Here is a 17961-nt window from a genome sequence, read left to right on the forward strand (position 1 = left end):
GGGGGCTTGTCCTCTGTCCTGCAAGGCTCTGGGTGGGGACCACAACTTTGGGCCTCAAGGAAGGTGTGACTCACTTGGCCTCCACCCTGCAACAGGAGGAGAATTGCATTCTAGGCCCTGGCCTCCGCTGAGCGCCTCGCCCCTCACCCCTGCCATCCCCCAAAATTGTTCCCTAAACCTGCAAGGCCATTTGCTGTTCAGTGCAGAATAATCTCGAGCTAGGACCTTAAGACCCTGGATAACTGCTGCCCAGCCCCACCTCTCCTCTTTCCCACTCCTCATTCCCATTCCTCTCTCCTCTAATCCCCCTTCTCCGCTTTATAGCAGATCTTTTCTTATAGGTACCAGGACCAGGAGAAGGGGAGAGAGGGAGGAGGGGCAAGGATGGCTGAGATCTCAATTCCTGTCTCACTGGCTTCCATGCTGGGTTACCTTGGGTAAGTGACTTAACCTCTCTGAGTTTTGTCATTTCTTAAAAGGGGACAGTAAAAATAATTTTAGGTTTTATTATTTTTGGCTATTTTAATCATAGCTCAAACAGCCCATCCCTCCTCAGTATATTAGGCTAATTCAGAAACATTTTTCAGTGATCTTATTTCCTACTAGTCTTTGTGCTTTTCCCCGTCTCTCCCTTCAAGACCCTTAACCTCTGTATCTTTTCCCACAAGAATAGCCCAGCAATACCTGCCATTGATTGAGAGTGGATATCTTGCTGGGCATTATGCATACATTTCATTTAACCCTTATAAGGAAACTTTGAGGTACCACCTTATACAGATGGGACACTGGGGCTCAGAAAGATGAAATAACTTACTCAAGGTCACACAGCATAGCTAGGATCCCAACTTAGGTGGCACAGTCCTGGGTTCCTTTCCCTTAGACTCTGACCCTACTCTGCCAAGCTGGGCTGTTTTCTCCCACTCAGACACCCATCGCAGCCCAGAGCCCTTCCTCTGGGATTCTGGCTCTGCTCTAGCCCCTGGTGCTGTTGGTGCAGGCACCAAGTGCCTGGGCACATGGGGGCAGATTGAGGGAGTGGAGGGTAAGACTGAGTCTTGGGTTGCCCTTGGGAGCACGTTGTCCACACCCCCTCTCCCCAGCCCCCAGCAGGAAGGGAGAGAATAACTCCTGGAGGCTTGCTCCCAGCCCTGCCTAGTGCCCCTACTGCTGACTTGTTAGGCTGAAGGAGCTGACACCCTAACAGTGCCTTTCAGACTCCAATGAGTTGATGATGTGGAAACTGGTTATTAAGTCTAATAACAGTGGTTTGGTTTTTCTGCAGTTCTGCCTGTAAGTGCCTAAGTGACAGCTGGCTTGTGCCATGGTGCTGCATTCTGAGTGGCCTGAAGATGGGGCATTGGGGAGGTTGTTGGGGGCCCTTCCAAGGTCAGGAGGTGCTGCCTGTGCCTCTTCTGTGGGCGAGGCCTTCCATATCCGGCAGGAGGGTGGGCCTGACTTCTCGGCTGTGAGCTGGATGGAATGTGTGCACTCAGGACAATGAACCATGGAGTGACGTGTCCTCATGCTGACCAGGTCTTCATGTACAGAATCTCCCTGACCTTATCCTGGCATCAACAGTTTTAAAATTGGGCTGGAAATCTGGAGGCTTGGGGTCTGAGCTTTGCCCTTCATTGCTTACGATCTCAGGTACATGGCTGAACTCTTTGAGTTGCCCATCTGCACAAGAAAGGGTTTGAACAGGTAAATTTGCTAACTTTGCTGCAAGTGTCACACAGATGAGTAGGAACTTGCTGTTATGTATATACATATGTGAGTGTGTATATGTTGACATGCCCACACAATCCTTTAAATTTAAATGCCACTGTTAAAGATTTTAGACTTCCCAAAAGAGACCCACACTCCTGGCTTTTCTAACCCTGGGCCTGCATGTCCATGTGGCAACCACTGACTGCAGTGTCTGTCACCTCCCTCAGAGAGAGTTCATATTCTCCAACTGCCCATCACTGGCATTCATTATTGGGTCCCCCGAACTCAGGCTGAGTGCCGATGTCACACCTGATCCACTGCACTGCTCTGCGTTCAGGGCCACACCCTAGATCAGGTGTTTGCTGAGTTTGCTGTGGGCATGACATCATGCTTTTTACTCCAGAAGTTACTGTGGTAAACCAAAGGGTTGAGAACACTAAAATGACACCTGAATATAATCTTTAAAAATTTTTCTATAAAAATAACTGTAGTATATAATATTACTATAAAGAGATAGTAGACATCTTCAACATCCTTTCCAGCTTAAAATTCTAGGGTTTTGCAGTACTATGAATCTCTGACCCTCTCTTCTGAGTGAGAATAATGAATGATTTCCTTCAGGGTACTCTCCATCTCCTTGCTCAGGTCTGGGAAGGAGATTCTCCCTCCTCCCATCCTTATCATGCTCACCCTGACCTTACAAAGGGCTTTGCCCTTCTGAATATGTGTGTGCATGGCTGTCATAATTTGTTTCTTCATCTGGAAAACAGACCACTGAGCTGTGAAAATATTTATAGTGTGGGGTTTGTGTTTTCCCAGCTACCTGTTCTATGAGGAAACTTGGACAAGTCACTTTACCTCTCTGAGTCTCTTCCTCTGCAAAATGGGCATGAACTCTAGTATAGAAAGTGTGTTCTGGAAACCAGAAAGTCCTATACAAATTAAGAATTATTGTTATTAATTTTATAAGTATAAACAGTAGAAGATATTTCCACCTCCCCTGTATGAAGGAGATGGCAGGACAACAAAGTGAAGTGATACATGTATTAGAGTCCTAAAAGGGAAACTATTCCAGTCCACAAGGGATTCATTCATCGTGATTATTTATGTAGTTTTACCAAATAGTCTTGGCCAGAAGCCCAAAGGGGCTTTCCACCATTGTGGCCACTGTCTGACCTTCTGCTCAATGCAGCACCCATCTTTCCCCCTTCTTTGGGCTGGCTTTGCTCTGTCCCTTAGGACTTGTCTCAGTCACCCTCCATACACCAGCCTTCTTGGTGATCCCAGCTCTATCACAGCACTCAGGACTTTGCTTTCTGGGCAAAGATATCAAGGGCTACCAAGTACCTGTCTTGGAACAGTTTTAGCTGTCACCTAATGACCTATTCAGTAGAAAAACTCTTTTTGAGCCCTTTCCATGTGCCAGGTATATGTGCCATATACAGAACAGGTACTGTTCTGGGAGTTGGTGTTAAAGTGATGAATAAGATAGATAAAGTCCGTGGTCTTATGGAATGTGTAGTGGAAGGAGACAGAGAGAATATACAAGCAGACATATGAGTACAAGTGGCAAGATAATTTAGATAGCAATATGTCCCACGAAGACAATAAAGCAGAGAACATATGTTCCAGAGTGATTGGCATAGGGGAATTGGAGTTGTGGTCAGGAGGCCTCTTGGAGAAGCTGACAGGTGAGGTGAGACCTGAAAGAAGCAATGAAGCAATCAAGGGAAAACTGAAGGAAGTGCATTACAGGAAGAGGGCATAGATAGTTCAGAGCCCTTAATAAATTGGTGAGGAACAGAGAGGATGAGTGTCTTGCATGAGTTTGCACAGATTGTCAACAGCAGAAGAGCAGGACTAAAATCCTGTTCTCTGGACTCCCAGGCCAGTTCTCTGTCAATGCAACCCTTATTTCTTCTTTATGAATATCAGCTCTTCAAGGGCAAGGCTGGACCTCCTGTCAATCATCTCTCTGCATCCCAGCTAGGGTCCTCCTGTGCACTGCTGTGCATTTCCGGGCAGCTGCAGTCCTGTTCTAGCCCTGACATCCAGAGGTAAATCGGACAAGGCAGGAGCAGAGGGAAAGCAGAGTGGCCAAGTGGCTTCTGCCATTAATTGCTAAGCGCAATAAACCCATCGGAATCCCAGCCTTCTAATGGCCTCATTTAATTAATGCTAAATGACTGTGAGGCCCATATGGATTTATACATTAGATCCACATTAACACCAAATCGTTTGATCACAAATAACTGTTAAAATAATGAACACGGGCGTTTTACAACTAGATGAGAAGAATGTTACCCAACTTCCTGCCCCGTTTAGGGGTAGGGGGGCAAAACAGTCTTCTCAGGGATCTGTCTCCTTGTGCCTTTTCTTCTTTCTTGTTCTATAAGGTGTTATTTCCAAAAGGCATTTATTGAGCTATCCATATGCCCAGCATTGTGCTAGCACTCTGGGTGTGTGTAATAAAAATTCCGTCCTGGAGCTTGTAATTTAAAGGTGGAGGTGAGGTGTGCACTTGAAAATGAAGCATATTACAAGAGAAATGCATTTATCAAGCATCTACTTAGTTCTGAGACTTCACAAATACATTATCTAATCCTCTCATATTGGGAGGTATTATGATTGCTTCTCAATTGGCAGATGAGAAAATTGTGCTTGTTAAGAATGAGTACCTTGCCCAAGGTCACGCGTTTAGTTGAGGCAGAATTAGAAAAAAAGCCCAGATTTAGCCTCCAGAGCCTTAGTTAATTGCACTGGATGGTCCTGCTTCCTGAAACAACAGCCTAGAGGTAGTGGTCCTCAGTCTTGGTTGTACCTTGGATATTTCTGTCTGGGGCACTCAGAGGCTCCATGGAAGAGAAAGGCTTTGAAGGTTGCCTGTAGGTGAGTTTTGGGGGTGGAGAGTTTGTGGATAGAATTCTTGAACAGTGAGAGGGAAGGCATTTTCTGTCTCTTCCCCTTTGTCCTCCATCCCTGTCTATCCCCTTCACCCTGTGTGCTCACATATGACCTCCACAGAGTATCCAGGTTCTTCTCCCAAATAAGATTATTGAAATTCCTTCCTGAAAATCAGGTTATTGGCTTAGCTCACTGAAAGGGGGATAGGCCCCTACCCCCAGCCCCATGGCTTCAGGAAGAGTTTGCCCTTACTCCCTGGTGTTTGCTTCAATACATTTCCCTCCCCTGGGCTTAACAAATGAGAAGAGGACAGGAGTGGGAGGGGGTGATGAGCTCAGCAGGAAACAGGCAGGATGGGACTACTCACTGGGCTTTGCCACCAGAGACAAATGTAGCAGTGCCCAGCTCATTCTCTTCTGGGACCTCCCATCTCCAGATGTCTTACTTCCTATTCTTTCACCCACCATGACTTCCCCCAAATTGTCTGCCCTGGACATAGGATATTAGGAATGTCCCCTAGAGGGTTTAACAGTAGTCCTTAGGGAGCTTTTGGAGCAAATTGGAAATGCCATTTGGTTGGTTAAGGCAGAGCAAAGATTGCTGCCCCCACACTTCCCCCAAGTGTGTGAAATGAGGTTGCAGTCTGGGGCACACAGGCCTGGTTCTGGGGACTTGAGCTCCAGTAGGTGCTCAATAACACACTGAGTTTACTCTGGTTACATCCCATTTCTGCACAGGATTTTTCTTCTTTTTCTGCTCTGCTAGAACAGTTGTTACTTATTTTTTCAGACTCATCTCAGGCACCTCCCCTGAGAAGTGAAGTACCACAGAAAATCAGCTATTTCCATTCTGTGTTTTCCAGGCAAAGCACAAATCTTGTTGTATTCCACTTATACACACCAGCTTTCTGGGTAGCATTAGGTACCCATCCAGAAGAGAGGAGACTTAGAGTTGAGTTGGATTCTCTCTTGCCAGAGAGTCCTGGATGTGTTGGAGCCCAGCCATTACTATTTTGGGTGGAAAGAAACTAGGAAAGAAGAAAAAATTAGGAGTAGGGGAATTTCCCCAATTAATGAATCATGCTCTACTGTGTGTGTGTGAGCTTTGGATTCAGAAAACCCTATGGGTAAGTCCTGGGGGCCCTGAAGAGGTCCTGAGTTGGCATTTCTGTGGGCTTATAAGCTGGGCTTTCTCCTCTTGGCTGAACTGCCAAATCTAGTTGCCTCCAGCTGGTACCCAGAGGAGCCGAGAGGACCAGGCCCATCAGCAGGCGAGATATGATCCTGTTTAACCATCCACAGCTCAAACAAATGGCATAATGGTGTGGGTTCCCACTCCTTAGCCAGGACATAAACCTGCTCCCTGAAGGGAGTTCAGGACAATATTTTGGAACTGGGTTCTGAAAATGGAGATGAATCCAGGGGGAGCCCAGGGACTGAGCAGTCCACTGAGGGTTCTGTGCCAGTGAACCTGACTGTGCTGTGACTGCCACAGGTGACCATGCTGCAGCTCGTCATGGTGTGGCGGTCCCAACTCACTTCAGTGTCCTTTATTCAAAAACCAGGCTGAACATCTTAGTTTTGATTCCCTAAGAAGTAGGATTATTGTATGGTAAGACTAGATTGTAGAGAATCTGGAATGCCAGGATATAGAATTTGGCTTTAGTTACTTAAGGTAAATGCCCACTGTGTGTATCAAGGTTTTCTTCTTTCCCACCCATGGAAACTAACTGATCATAGCACTTTTCTGCAGTGAATCTGTACTTATCTTCAGAATCTTTCTCAACCCAATGTTCAAGATAGCTGTTACAAATGATTAGAGGTAGTACTCAAAGGAAATCTGTTTACCATCTCTGGGTTCAGGCTCCTCACTGTACATATAAGGAAACTGGCCCTGACTGGGTGGCTCAGTTGTATGGAGCATGGTGCCATGCGCCAAAGGGTTGCAGGTTCAGTCCCTGGTTAGAGTGTTTGCTGGAGGCAACTGATCAATGTTTCTCACATCTGTGTTTCTCTTCCTTCTCTAAAATCAATAAATATATCCTCTGGTAAGGATTAAAAAAAAAAAGAAACTGAGGCTAAAGAAGATGGTTAGCTCTGCCCAGGGCCATTCTTAATTTAGTAGGCAGATGGAACAATGGTAAATCTTTGAGTAGGGGACAAGTGTGATGGCATCAAGAAGCTTAATCTGGCATCATGGAGCAGGACTAGCATGAGGCAAGGTAGGTGGCTGGGAGTTTTAAGAATTTAAAGAAACCTCACCCTCAGCTGTCAGCTCTATGCCTGTAGGATCTGGAGAACCATGTCTTCTTAAATTTCTCCCCAGCTACTCACTGACCTCACCCTAGTCCCTGCTCTGGTTGGGAGACTAGTTAGATGCTGACTTTGCTGAGTCCAGGCATCCAACAGAGCAGTGACAGTAGGAATGCAAGAAACTGATCAAAATTGGCAGACATTGTAAAGGAGAACCAGGAGTACTTGGTGGTAGACTGGTTCTCAAGGGGAAGAGAAAGGGACACATGTGGGCCATAAAGTGACCATGAGGATGGTGGAGTCCTGGCAGGAACAGGGAACAGAGTTACAGCTGAGTGGTTAGCTTGTGGTTTTGTGTTCGTGGTTGGCATGGTTCAGCATTGGCCTACTCTTCTATTTTTCATAAAAACTTTTTATTGCAGGATAACAAACATGAGAAATGCACATATTGTAAGTAGTGAGTTTTCAAAAACTGAACCAGGCCACATTATAACTATTATCCAGATCACCAGCTGCTCTCAGCCAATGACCAAGCAAAACATCACCAGCACCTCATAAATCCCTCTGGTCTCAACGCTTGCCCCCAAGGGTGGCCACTGTCCTGACTTCTAACACTATAAATTAGTTTTGCTTGGCCTGTACTTTATGTAAATGGAATCTCACAGTCATACTCTTTTGCATCTGGCTTCTTTCACTTTTTTTTTCATTTTATTGAATTTATTGGGGTAACATTGGCTAATATAATTATATACATTTCAGGTGTTCAATTCTGTAATGTATTATTTGGGTATTGTATTGTGTGTTCACCACCTTATCGGTTTCTTTCACTTAATATTATGTTTGTGAGATTCATGTTATGAGTAATCATAGATTATTTATTCTCTTTGCTGTATAATATTCTATCATGTGAGTATACCATGATATATTTACCCATTTGACTGTTGATAGGTAGTTGGGTAGTTCCCAGATATGAGTTATTATGAATAGTGCTTCTCTGAATACTACTGTGCATGTCTTTTGGTGACAGTATGTATGCATTTCTATTGAGTATGTATGCAGGAATGCAATTGTTGAGTCATGGGGTATTTGCATGCCCAGCTTGTAGTAGGTGCTGGCTGACTACTGTCACCATGAGTATGTCAGATCAAGGCCTCCAAGAAGCAGAAGCCAAGATGGGACTACAAGTGCAAGAGGTTTATTGGGGGAAACCCTGTGGAGAACATAGGAGAGGAAGCAGGAGTAGGCAGGGACAGGCTTCAGACCTCAGTATAGATCTGACCCTGTGAAAGGAGAGGCAGAGGAAGGAGGACAGGGTAGGAAGAATTTGAGACCTGTTACAGGCATAAGACGGTGATGGCCGGGCTGATGGAGTCTCTAACCAAAGTTGCCATTAGGAGAGGCTTGCACAGTACCAGCTGTGCTGGGTCATTGGCTGAGAGCAGCTGAGGGAAGAAGGCCTCAGCAGTGATGTGATTTGGGATCCAGAGGAATGACTGCTATGTTCCCTCCAGCAGGAGATCTGAGCCATGCATGCTTATGGCTGCCCTGTGGGAATTATGAACCCTGTAGGTGATTGACAGAAGTACACTAAGTCCTTGAAAACCGAACCTTTGGAATCAAACAGGCTGGGCTCAAGCCCAGCTCCATCATTTGCTAGCTGTGTGATCTCCCATGGATTGCCTAACCCTGTGAGTCTCAGTCTCCAAATCAGTAAAATGGAAGTAATAGCAACTAAGTTATATGGCTGTTGTAAGAATCAGGAGAGATAATACAATGAAAGTACTCAGTACACAGTAATTATTCAATAAATATTAGTAGCTCATTGTTCATTCAGCATATTCATCAGCACCCTTAATATGCCAGAGAGGCACTGTTCTAGGCTCAAGGAGTGCAGTGTGAGCAAAACAGAGGATACATTTTAGTAGAAGGAGATAAGCAATAAACAGACAACTGAGCAAAATATCAAACATGTCAGAATAGGTTACCAGAGTGTAAGGAAGCCTCCTCCCAAAAGGTGACACTTGAGCAGAGACCACTAGAAAATGAAGAACAAAGACATTCTGGCGAATGGGGTGTCTTTCAGGCAAAAGAAATAAGCGTCAAAGCCCTGTGGTCAAAGTGTGCTTCTCCTGTTAGAGGAACAGCATGGAGCTTGGTGGGCTGGGGCAGAGTGGGAGGCAGAGGGTGGTTGGAGACGGAGTTGGAGCAGTGGCTGGAGCAGGAAGTGCAGAGTTGGAGGAAGGGCATTACTCTGAATAAGCAGGGAAGTCAGGGTGGATTACGTAGGGTTCCCAGTACTCCATATTCTTGCCAACACTTTCACCTAACAATTTTCATGCCAATATGATGAATGTAAAAAAATTTCCTTGTTTTAATTTGGACTTCACATATTATTGAAGAGAGTGAATAGTTCTTTATATGAGGGGAGACCCAAAAACCTGGAATTCACTTATAAAAAATTGTGTATTTATTCTTACATGTTTAAACTTCAGGCACCTTCAAAGTACTCTCTCCATTTCATGCAATACACTTACTGAGACATTTTTTCACTGTTCAAAACAGTTTTGAACTCATCAATTTTGATGCCTTTTAGTGCTTCTGCTGTGTTTTGTTTTACCTCTTCCACATTAGCAAAATGTTTCCCTTTGAGGACTTTCTTCATCCAGGGAAACAAAAAAAAAGCACTTGGGGCAAGATCGGGTGAATAGGGAGAGCTCAGGGGTCATGCCATTTTTGGCCAAAAACTGCTGAACGCTCAGTGTGGTGTGAGCAGATGTGTTTATAAATCACCCATCATGAAATGGGCAAACATGTTGAAAGGGTCTTCAAAAATAATTCAGTGAGCAGCTTCAACCTGAGTCTCAGCTTTTCACCTTCCTCTCTGAACAACATGAGCTTCAGCACATGCTCCAGCTTCTCTACAAGCCACCAGACTCTGGGCTCCATGCAGTTGCCCAGCTACCAGGTCCAGCCGGCCAGCAGTGCAGCCAACGTCTATGCAGGCTCTGGGGGCTCGGGCTCCCAGATCTCCATGTTCTGCTCCATCAGTGTGTGGGACAGTTGGGGATCTGGAGGCCTGGTTGCAGGGATGGCCAGGGGTCTGATGGGCATAGGGGGCATCCAGAGCGAGAAGGAGACTATGCAATGCCTGAATGACTGCACGATCTCCTTCCCGGAGAGGGTGAGAAGCCTGGAGGCTGATAATCAGAGACTGGAGATCAAAATCTGGGAACACTTAGAGAAGAAAGGACCCCGGGTCAGAGACTGGGGCATTATTTCAAGACCATTGAGGACCTACAGGCTCAGATCTTTGCAAATTCTGTGGACAATGCCCATCTTGCTGCTGATGATTTCAGAGTCAAGTATGAGATGGAGCTGGCCATGTGTCAGTCTGTAGAGATCAGTGGGCTCTGAAAGGTCATTGATGATATCAATATCACTTGGATGCAGCTGGAGACAGAGACTGAGGCTCTCAAGGAGGAGCTGCTCTTCATGAAGAAGAACCATGAGGAGGAATTAAATGGTGCACAGAACCAGATTGCCAATTCTGGGTTGACCATGGAGTTGGATGCCCCCAAATCTCAGGACCTGGGCAAAATCATGGTAGACATCTGGGCCCAGTATGACGAGCTGCCTTGAAAGAGCTGGACTAGAGCTGGTCCCATCAGATTGAAGAGAGCACCACAGTGGTCACCTTGCAGACCACTGAGGTAGGCGCTGCTGAGATGACACTCACAGAACTGAGATGTATGGTCCAGTCATTGGAGATCAACCTGGACTCAATGAGGAATCTGAAGTTCAGTTTGGAGAATAGCCCGAGGGAGGTGGAGATGTGCTATGCCATACAGATGGAACAACTCAATGGGATCCTGCTGCACCTGGAGTCAGAGCTGGCCTAGACCTGGGCAGAGGGGCAGCTCCAGACCCAGGAGCATGAGGCTCTGCTGAGCATCAAGGTCAAGCTGGAGGCTGAGATTGCCACCTACAGCCTACTGGAAGAAGGGGAAGACTTCAATCTTGTTGATGCTCTGGACAAGAGCTCCTCCTTACAAACCATCCAAAAGACCATGACCCGCAGAATTGCGGGTGGCAGAGTGGTGTCTGAGGTCAATGACACCAAAGTTTTGAGGCGTTAAAGGAAACCAAAGTGGGGCATCCCTTGGCAGGGCAGAAGGCCAGTAAAAAGTTAATTGAAAGATTAAAAAAAATAATTCAGTGAGGCTGAATGCAGCCTCTCATATCACCACCAGTACACTGATGCACATGGGTTCCTAGAGCACTCACCTAGCAGGGGAAGCTTATACTACAAGGGGCCTCTCTCCAGAAGGTAATTCTGTTTTTTGGGGGTTACCCCCTTGTACAAATTTTTATTCATTTGGGTTTCTGCTTCTATGGTCCATTCATATCCTTTGATTATTTTTCTATAGAATTTGTTGTTGATTCACAGTTTTCTTGCATGTTATAGTATTCTTTAATAATTTTAGACTTTGAAACATTTTCTATTAGTTTTTATTTGTTGTTAATTTTTCCCATAGCACCTGTAGTAGGTTGGATAGTGTCTTCCAGAAGTGCTTGTCCATCTGAAACCTTAGAATGTGACCTTATTTGGAAAGAGTTCTTGCAGATGTATTTAGATAAGATCTCAAGATAAACTCTTCCTGGATTTAGGATGGGCAATAGACACAATGACTGGTGTCCTTATAAGAAGAGACAGGGACACAGAGACACATAAAGAAGCCATGTGAAGACAAGCAGAGACTGGAGTTACACTGCCATAAACCAAGGACTGCCTGGGATCCTCAGAAGTTGGAGGAGGCAGAGAACTAGTCTTTCCTAGAGGCTTCAGACAGAGCATGGCCCTGCTGATACCTTGACTTTAGACCTCTAGCCTTCAAAACTGTGAGAGGATAAACTGTATTTAAGCCACCCAGTTTGTGGAACTATGTTATGACAGCCCCAGGAAGCTAATACAAGTTTTGATACTGGATAGTGAGGTGCTGCTGTAACAAATGCCAAAAATGTGGATGTGCCTTTGGAACTGGGTAATGGGTAGAAACTGGAAGAATTCTGAGGTTTAGTATAGCAAAAGCCTCTATTGCACTGAAGAGATTGTCGACAGAAATAGGAATGTTAAAGACAATGCTAGTGAGGGCTCAGATGGAAGCAAGGAACACAGATGAGAAAATTTCTATTATTTTAGAGAGTACAACGAGCATCATGAACAGAACACTGCTAGAAATATGAATGTTAAAGGTACTTCTGGTGAGGCCTTAGATGGAAATGAGGAACATGTTATTGGTAACTGGAGCAAAGGCAATTCTTGTTATAAAATGTCAGAGAACTTGGCTGATTAATGTTTTACTACTGAGTTAAAAGCAGAACTTGACTTGTATAATATATTTCATTGAGATTTATAAGCAGTGTGTAGAAGGTATGGCCTGGATTCTCTTTACTGCATATATTAAGGCCCAAGAGGAAAGAGATAAACTGAGGGAATTGTTAAACATAAGGGAACCAGCACTTGATCACTTGGGAGGTTCTAGCCTTATTCAAATTGCTTAGATTAAGAATTCCCTGTTGAGAAAATACACTTCAGAGAGAGCACCCAACATGTGACTAGACAACATTTTGCTGAAGAGATTAGGTGTGTGACTTATGGAAACAATTGGACCATCTTAGCAGAAGCCAGGCATAGAGATGGAGTTATCCGGCAAGTATCTGGAGAGCCTTCAAGTGTAATGGCTTATATCCGCTTGACATACACTAGTGACCCACAAGGTCTGTGAGAAAGTTATATTAGCAGAAACACTGCCAGCTTGGACTGAAAGGGACAAAGACTGAATATAATGAAGGAAGGCTGTCAGAATTCTAGGATTCTGCAGGCAGGAAACTAGTTGATACAGCTACTCAACTGTAAACATGTGCTACCCTTAAAGAAAATGATGAATGGCTTCAAGGACAGACCCACAGATATAGAGGCAGTGGACAGAGAAGCAGAGGCTACCATCGTAGGTTCAAAGGACAGAGCATCAGGCCACAGAGGATTGATTTTTCTCAGGCCTTGTAATCCACTGGATTTGTCTTTCTGGATTTTGGACTTGCATAGGAATGGTGACTCTCTTATTCCTTTAAATTTTCGCCTCTTGGAATGGGAATGTCTCTTCTACTGCTGTCCCATCATTATACTTTGGAAGTAGATAACTTGTTTTTCTAGTTTCACAGGTACACAGATAGAGAGAAACTTTGCTCCAGAATAGATTATACCCAGAGTCTAACCCATACCTGACTTAGGTGATGAGATTTGGGACTTTCTGTTTTGATAATATTTAGATAAGATTTTAGACTCAGAATTTTTTCTGGAATGATTTCAGACATTGTGAATGTTGGGATGAGGTGAATGTATTTTGCATCTGTGGGAAGGATGTATGTTTTTGGGAGGGGTGGCCAAGGAAAAGATGTAGTGATCCCCAAAAGCTCTGTTGAAGTTCTAACCTCTGATACCTGTGAATGTGACCTTATTTGGAAATAGGGTCTTTGTAGATATAATCAGGGTAAAATGAAATCTTTAGGATAGACCCTAATGTAATATGACTGGTATCCTGATAAGAAGAGGACTCACAGAGACAAGGTGGCCATATAATGATAGGAGGCAGATATTGGAATGATACATCTACAAGCCAAGGGACATCAAGGATTGTTGGCCAACACCTGAAGCTAAAGAAGCAAGGAAGGATCCTCCCCTACAAGTTCCTGAGGGAGTGTGGCCCTGCTGATGCCTTGATTTCAGACTTACATTCTCTAGAACTATGAGACAATAAATATCTGTTGTTTGAAGTCGCCCAGGCTGTGGTACTTTGTTATAGAAACCCTAGGAAACTAATACAATAAATAAAAATTTTTAATTTTGATATATTAATAGATTAATTAGATTAATCAATGTATTTCCCTATGGTTTTTTAAATTTGGGTTTTGTTTATAAAGTTCATCCCTGCCCAGGGTCACAAGGGAAGTTTTATTGATTTTATTCTATTAGACCTATTATTTTACCTTTCAATTTTAGGTCTTTAATCTACCTGGAATTCATCTTTGTATATGGTAATTTTTTGGCAAACCATCAACTAAATAAATTGTCCTTTTCTCACTAATATTTGGTGCCATGTTTATGGTATATCTAGTTCCTATACACACATGTCTGTTTATGTATTCTCTCTTCTGTTCCACTGGATTTCTATGTCTGCTTTTTTTTTTGTTAGAATCAAATTTGATAAAATAATATATTTCTGTTGTATGTCCTAATATCTGATATGGCAAATCACCATTCTTTGTTTTTAAAAAATGACTTAGCTCTTTGTGAGCTTTGAATCTTCATTTTTGTGTATATTAATTTTGGAATCAACTTTTCATCTCTCTAAAAAACAGTCTGCTAGAATTCTGGTTGAACTTTTTTTAGATTCTGTTTTTAATTGTATTTTTCCATTATCATTGATCTCCCTTGTATCTTCCCCTGCTCCCGCCATCACCACAGTGTTGTCGATATCCATGAGTCCTTTTTCCTTTTTGCTCAACCTTCTGCCCCCAACCACCCTGACCAATAGCTCTCACCCTGCTCTCTATCTATGGATTTGTCTCTATGTTGCTTGTTAGTTCAGTTCATTAGATTCCACCTATGAGTGAAATCATATAGTATATGTGTTTCTCTGACTGGCTTATTTCACTTAGCATAATGTTCCTCCGGGTACATTTATGCTGTGGCAAAGGGTAAGATTTTCTTCTTTTTATTACAGTTGAGTAGTATTCCATTGTGTAAATGTCCCATAGTGGTTTTATCCACTCATCTACTGATGGATACTTGGGCTGCTTCCATAATTTGGCAATTGTAAATAATACTGCAATGAACACAGGGGTGCTTATGTTCTTTTGAATTGGTATTTTGGGTTTCTTTGTATTATTTCCAGAAGTGAGATTTCTGGGGCAAAAGGCAGATCCATTTTTAATTTTTTTAGGTATCTCCATACTGCTTTCCACAGTGGCTGTACCAGTTTGCATTCCCACCAATAGTGCAAAAGCATTCCCCTTTCTACACATCTTCACCAGCACTTGTTGTTTGTTGATTTATTGATGATGGCCATTCTGCCAGGTGTGAGATGATACCTCATCATGGTTTTAATTTGCATTTCTCTGATGATTAGTGACGTTAAGCATCTTTTCATATGCTATTGGCCACCTGTATATCTTCCTTGGAGAAGTGTCCAGGTCCTTTGCCCATTTTTAATTGGGTTGTTTTTGTGTGTGTGTGTTGAATTTTATAAGTTCTTTATAGATTTGGGATATTAACTCCTTAAGAGATGTAATGGTGAATATGTTCTCCTGTTCTGCGGGTTGTCTTTTTATTTTGTTGATAGTTTCCTTTGCTATGCAAAAACTTTTTAATTTGATGTATTCCCATTTGTTTGTTTTTTTCTTTTGTTTCCCTTACCTGAGGAGATAGATCAGACAAAATATCGCTATGAGCAATATTTTATCTGCCTATGTTTTCTTCTAAGATTTTTATGGTTTTGGGTCTAACATTTAAGTCTTTGATCCATTTTGAATTTATTTTTGTGAGTGGTGTAAGAAGGTGGTCTAGTTTCATTTTTCTGCATGTATCTGTCCAATTTTCCCAACACCATTTATTGAATTAACTATCTTTATCCCATTGTATGCACTTGCTTCCTCTGTCAAATATTAATAGACTATAAAGGTATGGGCTTATTTATGGGCTTCCCATTCTGTTCCATAAATCTATGTGTCTGTTTTTATGCCAGTACAATGCTTTTTTGATGACTATGGCTTTATAGTATAACTTGATATTCGGTAGAGTGATTGCTCCAACTTTGTTTTTCTTTTTCAGGGTTGCTGTTGCTATGTGGGACATTTTATGGTTCCATGTAAATTTTTGAAATATTTGTTCTAGTTCTGTGAAATACATCATTGGAATCTTGATAGGAATTGCACTGAATCTATATATTGCTTTGGATAGCATGGACATCTTAATGATGTTAATTTTTCCTATCCATGAACATGGTATGTGCTTCTATTCATTCATATCTTCTTCAATTTCTTTCTTCAGTGTCTTATAATTTTCCAAGTACAGCTCTTTTGCATACTTGGTTAGATTTATTCCTGGGTATTTTATTCTTTTTGAAGCAATTGTGAATGGGATTGTTTCCTTAATTTCCCTTTATGACAGTTCATTATTGGTATATAAAAATACAACTGATTTCTGGATATTAACTTTGTATTCTGTTTTTTACTGAATTCATTTATCAATTCTAGTAGTTTTTTTGGTGGACTCTTTAGGGTTCTGTATGTACAGTATTATATCATCTGCAAATAAAGACATTTTACTTCTTCCTTTCCAATGTGGATGCCTTTTATTTGTTCTTCTTGTCTGATAGCTATGGCTAGGACTTCTACTACTATGTGGAATGAGAAAGGTAAAAACAGACATCCTTGTCTTGTTTCCAATCTTAAGGGGAATGCTTGTAGTTTTTGTCCTTTGAGTATGATGCTGGCAGTGAGTTTGTCATATATGGCCTACACTGTGTTTAGGTATGTTTCCTCTATTCTCACTTTTCTGGGAATTTTTTAAAGCATAATTGGTGCTGGATTTTATCAAATCCCTTTTCTGCATCTATAATCATGTGATCTATAATATGATCATGTGGGTTTTATCCTTCATTTTGTTTGTGTGATGTATCAATTTACTGATTGCGAATGTTGTACCAACCTTTAATTCCTGGAATAAATCCCACTTGATTATGGTGTCTGATCATTGCTGCATCTGGTTTGCTAATATTTTGTTGAGGATTTTAGCATATATGTGCATCAGGGGTATTTGCCTATAATTTTCTTTTTGTGTAATGTCTTTTTCTGGTTTTAGAGTTAGAATAATACTAGCTTTGTGAAATAAGCTCAGGAAACTTCCTTTCTTTTGAATTTTTTGAAATAGTTTGGTTAGCGAGGTGTTTGTTCTTCTCAGAATATTTGGTAAAATTCACCTGTGAAGCTATTTGGTCCAAGCCTTTTGTTTGTTGGGAGTTTTTCTGATTTAAATTTAATTAAATTTGGAGATGATTGAGTTGCATGGAATTCTCTGCAAATTTACAGTTAGATCTAGAGGGTTGATTAATTCAGTCTGTATATCTATATATTTATTTACATCTACCTATCTATATTGACAGATACGAACATATATTTTTACATGACTACCTTACAAGTGAGTTATGTTCTTCCTTCAAGAGAAGCATAATACCAATGTGTGGTTGAATCCCCTTTGTTTGTTTTAGCAGCCATTGATCCATTAGGAGTTGCAATAAGGTAGAAGGTAAAATTAAGGTAAAATTTTAATTTAATGCTTTTTTATTGATTTCTGCCTTTTTTCTTTTACTATTTTCTTCTTTGCGTTTTTTTCTATAACTTTTCCCAAATTTTTGGTTCAAATGCTTAGCTCATTTTTTTCTATTTTTATTTTTTCTGATAAATATAGTTAAAGTCATTAATATTCCTGAAGTCTTACTTTAGATTTGTGCCACACATTTTGATATATAGTGTTTTTATTGTCATTTGGTTTTAAAGATTTTGTAATTTCCCCTATGGTTTTCTCTTAAATACAAGTGTTGTTAAGTAGCTTGTTTTTTCAGTTTCTATACCTTTGGGATGAATAAACAAACCTGTCTTTCTGTTATCAATTTATATTTTTTACAGTGTTTGGAAGTGGTTGAGTCATCACCCTTTGTACCCTAGTTTTGTGGTAGGTTTTTATTTTTGAATGTTCTAGGTAAGCTAAAAATACTGCTCATGCTGTTTTGGGTGTAAAGTTCTTTATTATATCTTAGTTCAGGGTTATCAGTTGTATTATTCAAATCTATCTGCTCATTTTGTCTTCTTGATATATATATTTCTGAGAGGGGTATGTTAAATTACTTAACTATAGTTTTTGATGTATAGTACTGTCCACCATTACTTTATAGTCATGAGACTGTATTATTAAACATACATATACTCATGATCTCATGATCCTTATATCTAACTGATCTATTGTTCTTTACATTTATAA

At 41.8% G+C, this 17961-nt stretch overlaps 1 pseudogene; it reads left to right on the forward strand.

Annotated features, from left to right (window-relative positions):
- The first annotated feature begins 9703 nt into the window (after positions 1 to 9703).
- On the forward strand, positions 9704 to 11075 carry LOC114500875 (annotated as a pseudogene).
- Positions 11076 to 17961: the final 6886 nt, after the last annotated feature.

The sequence above is a fragment of the Phyllostomus discolor genome, chromosome 6 (assembly GCF_004126475.2).
Source record: "Phyllostomus discolor isolate MPI-MPIP mPhyDis1 chromosome 6, mPhyDis1.pri.v3, whole genome shotgun sequence".
Lineage (NCBI taxonomy): Eukaryota > Metazoa > Chordata > Mammalia > Chiroptera > Phyllostomidae > Phyllostomus > Phyllostomus discolor.